We start from the raw sequence: 13854 nt of genomic DNA, 5'->3' as shown, positions 1-13854 counted from the left end.
TCTTCCAATTGCAGGAACAGTGATTTTCATGTTTATATACATGTATATTGCATATATGTTGCATTTGTGTTGTACATAGGCATGCATGTTTTCAAACAAACCAAACAAAAAATATTTCTTATTTCAAGCAACCTGGGAGAAGAGCACACTGTATTTACTGCCTGGAGGTTACAACCACATAAGGAAACAAGGCACGATCTTAAAATATTTCACCCCTGGCATGCCTGGTCTATTTTCAAAAACACCGGGCTGAAATCTGAGCCTCCTGTGAACGCTGAGAAGCCTTCATCTGCAGCCTACAGCAAGGCCTGGAGATCATCTCTGCGTGCTTTTGTGGTCCGACCGCAGCGCAGAGCGAGGCAGAGGACGCAAAGCAAGACTGCGAAGCGTGGCCTAGCTAACCACAGCACACTGTGTGCAACCATGCCTCAACGGGGAATCCTGCAGACTGGCAAACCAGCTAGGGCAAAGCAACAGCTTCCTTTCCCTGTGGGTCCTTTCCAGCTCAGGGCATTCTGTGGTCTTATGTAGAATGAAAAGTAAAGTTTACACTGAAATCCTGTATTTTCTCAGTCCTGTTGTGCTAGCTAGTTTAGCCAGTTCTAGAAGCATAAATACCTCACGCTTAAATAAATGTGGAGACATTTTAGAAAGTTATCGCTGCGGAGCCCAGCCCCATCTCACAGGCTGTGGCTGCTCACCATTATGATAGTGAACCAGTTCCTCAGGTGCGGCAATTCACCTCCCAGCATGTTAGCTTATACCAAAACTGATGTTGGTTTAACGTAATGCACTCAAGCATGTGTTATGATGGCCAAATGGTGGCCCAACCTTGCTGACTCTGTGAGAAACTGAGGAGGAAGAAATCCTTGTGTGCTCTGCTGTCTTGCTCTGCTCCAACTGTGAAGGTTTCTCATCTTTCCCCACAATTTTTTTTTTTTTTTTTTTTTTGCTTAAAGGAAGCGTCATTCTCCAGCCTGAACCTGTGTGTGAACTGTGTTTTGTTCAGGCCCCTCTTTGGAGTGTGTGCTGTACTAACTAGTAGCCGTATAGATTGGAGGTTTAGTAGTATGGGGCAAATAAGAAAAATAATTGTGATTCTTGAGCATGCGAGTAAGATGCTGATGGTAGAGTCACAGCTTTTAAAAAGGAGACGTATGGGGAATCACAGCATGTCCACAGGATGAATAGGAGACTTGAAAAAAGGCTTGTGTGCTCTGAGGTTAATGAGCAAATGGAGAGTGCCCTAGCTCTGAGCTAGGCATTGGACTTCTGCTGTCACCAGCCCTGTTAGCAAAATTTTTAGAGTGCTTGAATACATGAATCCTGCTCTAAAATGCTAACTGAAGTGTCTCACAGCTCAGAGAAAATATTTTGCATAGGCCTTAAAAAGAAACCTCTCGATGAACACATTACTTGGTATCTCAGCACGAGAGCCAGCATATAGCCAAACAAAACCACATTCCTCTATTTTCCAAGTCTCCTAAAAAAGTTATTGCCCATTAAGTGTTTGTTTTCTCTGCCTGAAGTTGAAACCACAGCACTGTAAACACGACTGTTAACTAACTCTATTTGAGGTTTTGACTGAAACCTTGCTCAGATGCAAGATTCGTTGGATGTTGCTAGAGGATTAGATATTATTAGTACAAGCCCCAAAACAAGCCCAGGTGATGGCAGAGTGCAAGCATCATGCTGGAGCTGTGAAGACAGATGGGCTCCTCCTGTTCAGTGTTTCTGCAGAGGGAGCCAGGGGATACCCCGCACCTGGAGCATCCTGGAGTGGCCCCTCTTCCCCTCAGGACAGGACCCACAGCTGGGATGCCACATGGCAGAGTCATTACTGAAGAGCAGAGATTACAAGCAGAATTCACAAGCAGCCTGAAAATAAGGGCGGTATTCTGTTCAGAGCCTCTTGGTATGCAAGGGACCAGAGGATCATTTTTTATCCTTAGAAGTATGGAGATACAAAAGAACGAATCTGCTCAAAGAAAGATGAAATTTAATGTGTTAAATTCTTTGATCCCTTTTTAGACATCTAGCTCAGGCCTAACATTGAACTCCTTGGAGCTGATGTTAGAGAATAAACAACACATCATCCTCATAGCCTCATAAAAGCTTGACTGAAGAGACATATGTGAAATTTTGTGCTTTATATCTGGGGATAGAAATATGTGCCACTTCACGTCTGTAAGGAAAAACATTTTGTATTTTTATAGATACATTATAATATGGTCGTTACAAAATGTTGTTTGAACCTTCTGTATAGAACATTTATTTTGCTTCAACACCTGAGTAATAAAGAAGACAAATGGTATTTATTATTTTTTATTTTTAGAGTAACTTGATTTCCAAAGAATGTCAAAGTGTTTTATGTGTTCTACTCTTTGGATATAGCAATTCTGAAAACAAAATTAAAGTTTCCTCATCTTGAATTTCTCCTTGGGTGTGCAAGTTAGCTCGATTACTTCAACATTCAAAAAGAGATGAAAGAATTAAAACTCACAAATACTTGCTGATAATTTATCTGCTGTGACATCAGCTGGCTACTTCTCAGTAACCTGAATATTCAGAGGAGGAGTGTGATTGAAGCAGGGTCAAGAACCCAACCATATAGGTACATATTGCAGAGTCTGAAGAACTACAGATTGCAAAAATTTAGTATTTACAACAATATGTTTCCACAGAAATAGGCTTATTTTATTAGCTGAGTGATCTGGTGAATTGGAGTTTACTGGGTAAGGAAAACAGTTTCTAATAATATTTCTAATCACCTTATAGCTTTAATACATAGTTAACTTTTTTTTTTTTTTTTTCCTAATAGCAGAAGTAATTATCACTACATGAGAGGAAAGAAGAGTCTTATGTTCCTTTTTTTAAAATTTATTTTTAATCTAATAACAACATTGGCTTTTACAATGTGTATTTGTAACTTAATGATAGAAGAGATCTATTGCAGTGTTAAGTATGAGGGTAGAAGCTGGGTTTGAATTTCTCTAAATAGCACAGCCACAAATTCATTCAACTGGGATATTACGAGTATAAACAAAAGAAGAATCAGGCTAATAATCCTCAAAATGGGAAACAAATAACCAATTAATTCTATATTATTTTAAATCTTGTTGCATGTGTAAGATAGACAGGGAAGTCAGGGGGTTTGCCCAAGGCTACAGATAGAGCTGGAAATGCATCAAGGATTAAAAGAGAGGAGAAACTGATTATCATTCAGCTCACACTTCTTGTGTGAATGTCCAGAAAAGACTACGCACAGCTTTGTCAGTTACATGAGACTATCTGTCTCTTCTCTTATTTAATAAAACCTATTTAAAACAGGGGTATGATGTCTAAAAATTAAACATATATGGTATAAGTGATTAATTTATTTCATTGTACAAGCTTTGAAAAGTGTAGCTTCTAAATAGGTCAGTTGCAGATCCTGCCTTGTCAGCACACTGATTATTGTACATATTGTTCTTAAAACTGATGCTATCAAAAAAGAATGTGTCATTGAGTTTCATCTTTTATGTGAAAGAAAGAAAAAATAACAAATCATAAAAGTGATTAAACCACACCAGAATGAGCAATGAAGAAATATTACAGCATCTACTGTGTCCATATATATATAAAACATATATATATGATGCATATACATACATACACACACAAATATATATATACTTGTCGAAGAGTGCATGCAAGAGTATAGATTTTATCACCTGCAACATCAGGATAATGCATAAACTCCATAATGTGGTTCTAGCTGTATAAAGACAGATCAAAGACTCAGCCCAGGTGTGTCTCCAGAGTTTCATTGCTGAGGGCTAATTATTCACAAAATGTCCCCACCTTAGAAAGTTGTCTAACAGGTTTATCTTTTGGCTTGTAGACGTTTTAGAGAAGATACTACCTAAGCTCAGCTATTTCATAGACATGCTACAGCACTCAAAACAATTTCACAGGTTTTATGAGATATTTAACCAACTGCAGTTACATGTGAATGCAATTTTCTCTCGCAGAAAGGAGACAGGAATTTCCAAGATCTTGAGATCACATTGAGCTCCATTTTAAGCCAACTGTAGTGAACAGACAAGAAGCATGATAATGTAAACACCGCTGAAACTTTTAGCTCCATGAAGAGCAAACCTACCAAAAACATCTACTCTGAACACGACCAAAATGCATAAAACATTACACATATCATAAAAGAAGATAAATCCTTAAGAAATAGAGCAACTCTCATCATAGCTTAAAAAAAGTATGCATGTCTTTTAGGAGCCTTTTTAAAAGAGTGTAGATACATTTATTTGCTTATGAGTCATCTGCTGTGATCAAGCAAAGGATTTATCTCAATCATCTATTCTTGTTCTAGCTACGCGAGGATTAGCAAAGAAAAACAACAGAACTTTGAGACAGAAACTGTCATAGACAGCAACTTCAAGTTAAGCTGCAGAGATAATCTTGTCTCTCGTTACAGTGCTCTGAATCAGTTTGGTGCTTTCTTCTGGATTTTATTTTTTTTTTCCCTAATTGCTCAACTGAACCATTCAGGACCCTCACTGGTCCTGAGGATTATTGTTTAAGAACTATACAGAAAGCACTTTTTTTTCACTAGTAGCAGCCCATTTATTAAAGTGGTTTCCAATAACATATTTAAGTACGTTATTTTTTCCTAGCAGTAGAGCTTGTGGGGGTATTGGTCCTACTGCCTCTGTTCTCATTTGAAATACTGCTTCTATTTTCTTCTCTGCTGCAATGCTTCCATATCTACCTGTTAGTAATGTCTGGATCAGTTACTAGTCACAGTAATGACTAGTCTTGGAAAGTACCAGCACCTGTCACATACAGAGTTTTCAAGAGGCAAGAGAGCTAACCAGTTCATTTAAATGAATATTTGAATTTAACAGTGAAAGATGAGATTCTTAGTGCAAATTCTCTTCAAGACAATACAATTTCCACCTGACTCAGGAATGAGTAAGAATTTCACACAAGAAGGCATTTGAGGAACTTCTCACCCTCAAATAATATTACAAACATCAACAAACCAATAAAATAAGGAAGGTGAAATGGTGTCTGTTCCGTGATAAGGATATTTTATTAGAGGAAAGAGAAATATACGTGAATGATTATGCGAATTCTTACTGGGATCAGGAATGCTAGGCTTCTAATGCTGTGTTTAGTCCACTAACTACACCTGCCATAAAATACTGCATCCAGTTATTAAGGGCTATTCCTTCAGAGAGACAGATTGACTGGGTCACTTGGCATGATGCTCTGGTATGGCCACAGGCCACCAAAGACTGGCTTTCTCTTCAGGGTAGGCAGGCAAGTATCCTCTTTCCCTCAGTAAAACAACATTTTAGCCACTTAACTTTATTAGGTGGTTATGACACTCATGAATAAGAAAACAGAAACTGCTTCTGAATTTTGTGGCTTCAAAGAATTCTTTTGGGAAGACAGAATTTGTACTGGTATGCCAATTTAATACTTTTGATACCAGTGAGAAAACTTTGTATGACCTTCTTAACACTGTAAAAATAATGCTGATATAAAATAAGTGATGCTTTTTAAAGCGATTCTGATTCCAGGTGTGATTTTCCCCTTTGTTCAGTTTGTGCTCTTTGTGATCTTTTTTTTTTTTTTTTTTTCTTTGTTTTTGTTGTTGTTGTTGTTGTTGTTTTCCTTTGATTTCCAATTCTGGAGATCTATGTGCAGTGTAATTTAAAAAAAATCACATTACTTTATTTTGAATGGCACTTTCTATACTTTTTGAGAAGACATGTTCTTTTTCGGTTCACCAATATAAAGTAGAAGAATTCAAGTTGCAATATCCTAAAATATTTTTTTACATATTTATTAATACACATCCTGTCTTCAGTAAGTTATGACTGGGTTTTTGGCAAAAATACAGTTTTCTTTAAGTCCCACATAAAACAAAAGGTTAAAAAGAATTCTTCACGGTTTTTTCAAAACAAGATTTTTAAGTGACAGCAGCTTATAGCAGAAAGTGGGAGTTAGCTGGGATGTTAGCACCAGGTTCATGAGACTGGCTTGAGCCATCAGGCAACAGATTAATGCAACCAAAAATGGTCTTGGCATAGGTAGAGAGATAATGATATCTGAAATGAATGATAGCTTCATATACTTCAAATACATGACTGTGATTTCATTTACTTGATTTTAAGTATTTTGATCTCATGCGTGAAGTAAGACTTGTTAGTGATGTGATGCCTAAGATGGTTTTATTCAGAGGAATTAGAGGAATGTTTCCTAGCAACTGGACTGTTAATATAGATTTTGATGACCACCTGCAATCTTCATTAGCTAAAGTGCAAAGCGTTGTGAAAACTTTGCATAGATGGTTGTCTGAAAATTAATCACACGATATTGGTTATTTTATATTAATTATTAGCCTTTTTCTGTTCAAGTCACTGAAAAAAATGTATAAAAGAAGTCTCTGTCTCTTGATATCATACCATTAGTGATATGTTTTTTTGCAATTATCTAATAGCAAAATATTGGATTAATCTGTAGCACATGTTAAGTATGGAAATTTAATATGTTTCTTGACTTTGGGCTCTAGTCCATGTGGACTATCATAACCTGCATGCCTAGTAATTTCATTCTAATGGGTGGGGTTTAAGTAAATGCTAAATAAGTAGTGTTTATAATAGCCTATACATTACTGAGTGTAAATAGCTCTAAATAAACTGCATATAAAACAACATAACAAGATGACACAATTTGCTAGTGTTACTGTGTACAGAACATAAATCGTTTTTTTCCTTTTGGAAAGGAGGGAGAGGAGGAGACTGCAAAGAACTCCTTCAGGGATGCAGTGCCTTCTGAGAGTACCCTAATGTGAGCTGGAGCGCACCAGTCATGCCTGGCTCAGAGACCTGAAATGTCTGCCAAGCTAGTATGGAAATATCAGCAAGGAGCTGATCTCAAGTGTAAATGCGAGGTTGGATATTAGGAAAAATTTCTCCAAAAGAAGGGTCAGGTGCCGGAACAATCTGCCCAAGGAGGTGGTTGAGTCACCATTACTGGAAGTGTTCAAGAAATGTGCAGATGTGGTACTAAGGGACATGGCTTACTGGGAAAATATCGTTGGTAGATGGACAATTGGACTAGATATCTTGGAGGTCTTTTCCAAGCTTGGTGATTCTATGATTCTGTAATTCTGTGAGAAGATATATAGTTCACCTGTGCATACCTGAAATTAGAAACAGAAGATCAGAATGTGAGAGATTTTGTAGACTGAAGTATTCAACTGTGACTTGAGATTTCCAATTCTCTTTTAATACTGTGCATTTCAGAGGGGAGAGGAAGGAAAGGAAGCACTGCGGAAAATGAAACTGCGGGCAATATGAATATACAGTCAGTGTTTTCAGGAACTTTGCAAGTATTTAAGGAGTTATGGCTGGCAAATAAGAACCAGAAAGTTAATACTTTCATGAGCTTCTGTAGATGACACGCCTTATTTTAACTGATGATTATACAAACCATGAACTATGAAGATAATTGCTTCCCTGGCCAAATGACAAAAGAATTCTTATTTCCAGTATATGCCCTGTTGAATGCCGAAGGCATTGTGCATGCTAAGGCTAATGCTTTGCTGTATAATAGACATCTACTGATTAGTAGTTCTCAAGCTTAATTTGGTTGTGGTATGATAAATTAGGGAGTGTCTTTCTAAGTAAAACTGACATAATGCTTTTTTTTTTTTTTTTTTCCCCAGTTCTTCCAACACAGCACCTCCAGAAACGTTCATTACATTAAAATGAAAACGTCTTCTGCATTCTATATATTTGACATTTAAAAAAATGATCCTATTCTTTTCATACTTGAGTGTTCTGCCTGTTTAATTGCTTTCTAAAGTCACATTAAGCAACATGAGTACTGGCTCATGTGTGGCTCCTTTGTCTATACTTTTCCTCAGGGGAAGTTAGGTTTGTCTTTACTTTGTAGCAATGCTTTTATCTGTCAGAAGCCAAGGAAGGATGACTTTAGTGATTCGGTTTCTGAGTGGGATGCATACTTTTCTCTAGTTTGAACCCTTGCAAAGGGAATGAAACTATTCAGTGCGTTTATCTGGGGAAGATTTCTGACAATACTGGTGCTGGAGTTTCACTGTAAAGGAAGCAAACAGACAGTGATTGTGATGATGGCATCTCACTGGTAACTGTGTGTGAGAGAGTGTAATATCCTCTGCCGGAATGAGGCTGGGATCTTTGTTTTGGGAAACAGAGAGAGAGGAAAATGTTCTTACATCTTCTAGTTTTTACATGTTCTGCATATTTTTACATCTTCTACATTAGATCTAGGACCTAATTGTGACTTCTCAGCCATTGGGTAAGGCACAAAAGCACATGCAGCTGGCAGCACAGTTTCTCTGGATATGCATAAATATCTTAGTCTTGATAAAAATTGATGAGTTTTTGAATGCTTATCGAAAGTATACCTGTTGTCCCAAATCAAGTTTGTCCTTGGAAACATGAGTCACATAATTTAAAAGCCTTGAGACTGAAGCTGTGAGATAAAACAAATATGGTAACTTAATCTGGAAAGGCTGGGCATCTATCTGGTGTGGTTGTCCATAAATCTAAAGGCAGGAATCTGGACCAAGCAGGTGACCACAATAAGGCTCTGAGGACTGCTCATACAAGCAGGTGCTGTGGAGCCTAGTGGACACCACAGGACCATGCATGGCAACCTGATGTAAAAAGTTTGGAGATTACCTACTTAGACTAGTTTACCCTAGGACTAAATAATTTTAGGTGTAGTAGTCTGTCTAGAGGACACTGGAATACTTTCTTATATGTTCAGGTGCCATCATTTACTATCTGGCAGCTCTACTGCAACAGATTAACTCTTGAAGGACAGTATGGTTCCATGGCTAGAGCCAAGATTCCCTGCCCTTTTTTTTTTCTTCTTCTTTTTTCTGTGTTACTTCAGGAAAGAACTACCTCATTTTTCCCCTGCTGTCATATTCGTTGTCGTACTGCTATATCTGAGCTTTTCCCATCTTCTGCTGTATACCTACTCAGTGATACATCAGATATAGTCTGCAATCCCTCCTGAGCAGCAGAATTTTTTTTTTTTTTTGGTCCTTTTCTTGTACTGGAGATACCCTAAGCAAGTTCTGAATAAAGTCTCTTACAACATAAGGACGAGGAGCCAAATTACTACCAGAAAATGCAAAATGCATGCCAAAGCAAATGCATGAAACACGCAAAAAATATTTGTGCAGGCAAATACAAGGCTTTATAGACATCAAAGAAGTAGGAGAGAGAAACTTGACACCATCCTCTGTGACATGTTTGCACTGCGGCGTGCACGTGGGAGTAGTTACCAAAGATCAAAGGTCGTATTTCAACAGGGGAAAAGAATAATGTATTCACACACACATTTATTATTCCCACTTAATTAGAAGATAAACATAACAGTTATTTATACATTTTATGGATTCTGTCTTCATATTTGTGGGTCACAGTCAAAAGCCACTGACATTACATGACAGACTCCACCTCAAATTTAATATCTCGTGAGAACAGCAAAGCTCATATGGTGAAGACAAGGTGACTATTAAAGTGTTCCTACTATTTCAGGCCCAATACTATAAGAATATAAAAATAAAATAGAGTCAGTGCCAGCGAAATTTCTGTAATGGACATTGTTAATCATACCTTAACTAGCATGTGCTTCTATAGGTATTTCAGCTTGACAACTATTGTCTGGGGGAAGATATCAAATAATTGTTTGAATTTTATAAGTAACTATTTTATTTATTAATAAGCAAGCTATTAAAAGTGTGGATGAAAAAGAAGAGAGAAAGTAACAAAAATGATACCAAAATGATAAATATGTTAAAAGCACAACCCTTTTCTAGTCACAAAAATACAGCATGGTTAAGGTGGAAATGGAAAGGACTTCAGGAGACTGCCTTGCCCAACAAGGCTCAAGCTGGATCACCTATAGCATGTTTCCCAGGACTTATCATTAAGCTGGTTATTTTTTTTAATATCGAAAAAACATGACTTCATCCTGCTGTGGAGTGTATTTAGTACTGGATGTTTCAGGTGGATGTTAGGAAGGCTGAATCATCTACCCTCTCTAAGTACACAGCAAATACCGTCTGTCATTCTTTCTGCATATTTTAAATATGAAAGTACCACTACAAATGCTTGGAAAACTATTCACATATATCCACTTTCTAAAACTACCATGTGGTTGAACGCCACACACATAATGAAGCCTGCCTAGCTGAAAGGCAGAAGTCAGCATGTGACTGTGCCAGCTGTTCACTGTACCATTTTGGGTACATGTGGTGTGGATGTGCATCTGAGCTGAAATGTCACCCAGAAGTCCCTGCTTACTCACTTCTGTTCTAGCCCAATCGTCGTGTTGATTTTTATCTCATTTCTTCTTCCTTTGCACTGTGGTCCAACATTAAAACCATTCCAGAATTGCAGTGATTCAAATATTTAATACTGGCTGAAGAAGGAAAAGATAGGTCAGGAAAAGTTGCAATGAAGAGGAAGGACAGGAGAAATTTATTGTTTCAAAAAAACCCCAACCAACCAAAAAAAAAAAACACCAAACATCAACAACCTTTGCAACCTTTGAATAAATTTATTGTCCTTGACAAATATAGAAAAGAAATAGAAATCAAAACTACCAATTTGACATTCAGTCAAACACATCAAAAAAGTGTCTTCAACACTTTTATCATTACTTCTTTATTTGTGTCACAAATAATAGCACAGTTCTTCCTTCAAAAGTCCAAGTTCTTGCTTCACTGCATTCTACTTATGTGGTGAAAGTTTGACACCTGAAATACCCATCACCTGCCATCGGAAATAATTGCTGAAGCTAATAATTGCTGAAGCAACCAGACTACAGAATCATGAACCAATCCTGAAAGAAATAAATATTTTGCTTTATTTATCAGAATATTCCACAAAGTCTGTTTAGTACAAATGTATTATTAATATTTTTTTCTAATAATAAAAAAGCTCCCAACAAAAGACTTAAGAGCATATCTGTATGATGCCATGCAGCATTAATATATGTTCACAAACATGTAATACCACCATGAAGAAGGACTAAGTAGGGTTTTAGAACAGCAGATGTACTTTTCAACAGATTAATCTGAACACAATATACCACTGCTGCAGTTAACATTGCTAGTCCAGGGATTTTTGCTCTACTGCACAGTACAGACTTTCCTTAAATGTTCTATACGTTACATTAATTAGGCACATTTATAAGTTTACTGCTTGAATATACGATTGCATCTCAAGCAGATTCATATCAAAAAATATGTGAAAATAGGCTTTTTGTAAGTGTCTGGAATATGTGTAAAATAATTTAATTCTATAGATCTCTTTCTTTGTCTACTAACTAAAGATACATGAAAACAGTAAATTTTAGGATTGAGATTGCAACTCCACATAATTTTTTGTACCCCTTTCTCCTCATTGGAGATGAGTTGGAAGATGGGAGGAATAAAAAAAAAATGCAAAAAGGTTTTTGTTACCCTCCTTGTTAAGAGTGTAGGCAAGCTTACCATGTTCTCTTGTGCCTTGAAGTGGAACTGTGCATGTCAAATTTTTCCTTTCCATTTGACAGCCTTGCTGGAGGTGACTCCAAGGCCCAGGAGGGATATAAGCACTGTTAGTCTTTTCTCCTTTCCCACACACTGCACCATAGCCACGCAGCCTTGAACATATGCATGAGAGAGTTGAAGGATCAGCTCTGGTGGAAAGTGTGGGAGTTTCCTTCAAGCATCTTGACCATTGCTGAACAAGGCAGGCCCAAGGGAGCTGCCCCAGCATTAATGACTCTTTTTTGGCATAAAGCAACTGGCAGAATACCACCATTCTTGCTCTTTGTATAGCAACTCTGGCATGTGAACTGCAACTAAACCACGTAAGCTATATACCCAGCTATCCCTGAGACAGAAAACCTAAGAGCAGGGATGGAGTTTCTCGAAGGAATAGCACTGCAGAATGTGAGTGGAGAATAACTTCAGGAAGGGGATGTTGATTATAATCATACCACTGTTTCCTTGATGCTGGCATTTAAAATGCTTTCCTGGATGATCCAACTAATGCTCCACCTCCCTGTCAAATTCTCAGGAGGATTTCTTTCTGTAGCACTCTCCACAAAATAAATTTCAGTGATGACTGCCATAAGGAAATAATCCATCACAACCAGCACAGCTTCACCAAGAGCAGATTGTGTCTAACCAATCTGGTGGCCTTCTATGATGGAGGGAGGGCATCACTAGACAAAGGAAGAGTGACTGATGTTATCTTACTTCAATTCTGCAAGGCCTTTGATATGGTACCATACCACATTCTAATCTCTAAATTGGGAAGATAAGGGTTTGAACACTAGAATATCCAGTGGATAAGGAATCGCTTGGGTGGTCACAGCCAGAAAGTTATGGTCCGTGGCTCTGTGTTCAGGTGGAGGCTGGTCATGAGTGGTGTCCCCTAGGGACATCTTAGGACCCATGCTCTTCAACATCTTTATCAATGATGTAAACATTGGCATTAAGTATACCTTCAGGAAACTTGCTGATGACATTAGGATGAATGGTGCTGTTAATACAATAGAAGAAAGGGAAGCCATCCAAAGGGAGTGGACAACGAGAAGTGGGCCCAAAAGAACTAGTAAGATTCAACAAGGTCAAGCGCACTTGGGTTAGGGCAATCCCAGATACATGTACAGAATGGGAGAAGAAGTCACTGAGAGCAACCTTGCAGAGAAATATCTGGGGGTTCTTGTGGATGAAAAGCTTGACATGAGCCAGCAGTGAGTGCTTACAACCAGGAAGGCCAAACATATCCTGAGCTGTATCAAAGAAATGAGTGGCCAGCAGGGAGTGGGAGGTGATTGCCCTCACGGATGAGCCCTCATGAGGCCCCATTTAGAGTACTGCTTTCAGGCCTGGGGACGGATATAGAGATTCAGGCACAGGAAGGATATAGAGCTGCTGGGGTACATCCAGAAGAAGGCCACAAATATGATGAGAAGACTGGGGCACCTCTCCTATAAGAAAGGTTGAGGAAGCTGTGCTTGTCCAACTTGGAGGAGACTTTGGGGAGACCTTACTGTGGCCTTCTAGTATTTAAAGGGAACTTAGGAAGGAGATTTTTTGTACAGTCTGACAGGGATAGAAAAGTTGGAATCATTTAAACTAAAGGAGGAGAGATTTAGATTAGAGGTTAGGAAATTTTTTGCTTAGAAGGTGTTGAGATGCTGGCACAGCTGCGCAGAGAAGCTGTGCCCCCATCCCTTGAAGCGTTAAAGGTCAGGTTAGATGGGGCCCTGTGCAGCCTGATCTAGTGGGTGGCAACCCTGCCCATGGCAGGGGATTTGGAACCAAGTCATTTCCAGCTCAAGCCATTCTATTTTTCTGTGACTCATCAGCCAAATTATTTGGCTTGAACCAATATCTGAATAAGACAAATCTGCTGAGGGTTGAAGGCTGGACTAAGACTAGCTGACCTGAATCTTTTTCTTGACTCTTTCAGTAGAACCCATACTCTTGGACAAGTCGGTTCACAACTCTACTTTGGTTTCTCTCCCTGGAGAGCTGGCTACAGATATTTCTTTACCATAAGATGCTTCTGGAAATTTTCATTAGAATAGTACTACGTATGAACAGAGACACAAAACAGCAGTTAACCTCATATTGAGGATAATGGTTGCCCATCAATCCATATCACAGTTATCATTTTGACTACACAAAGATCCAGTAATGTCTGTCTTTAAAATTGCTTTCACTCTCTTTTTATGAACAATGCATTAACTTCACAATTTTAAAAAATCTTTCTTTTTGTTCAA

This window comes from Phasianus colchicus, chromosome 3 (genome assembly GCF_987193195.1).
Source record: "Phasianus colchicus chromosome 3, bPhaCol1.hap1.1, whole genome shotgun sequence".
NCBI classification, from domain to species: Eukaryota; Metazoa; Chordata; class Aves; order Galliformes; family Phasianidae; genus Phasianus; species Phasianus colchicus.
This window is presented reverse-complemented; position numbering follows the sequence as displayed.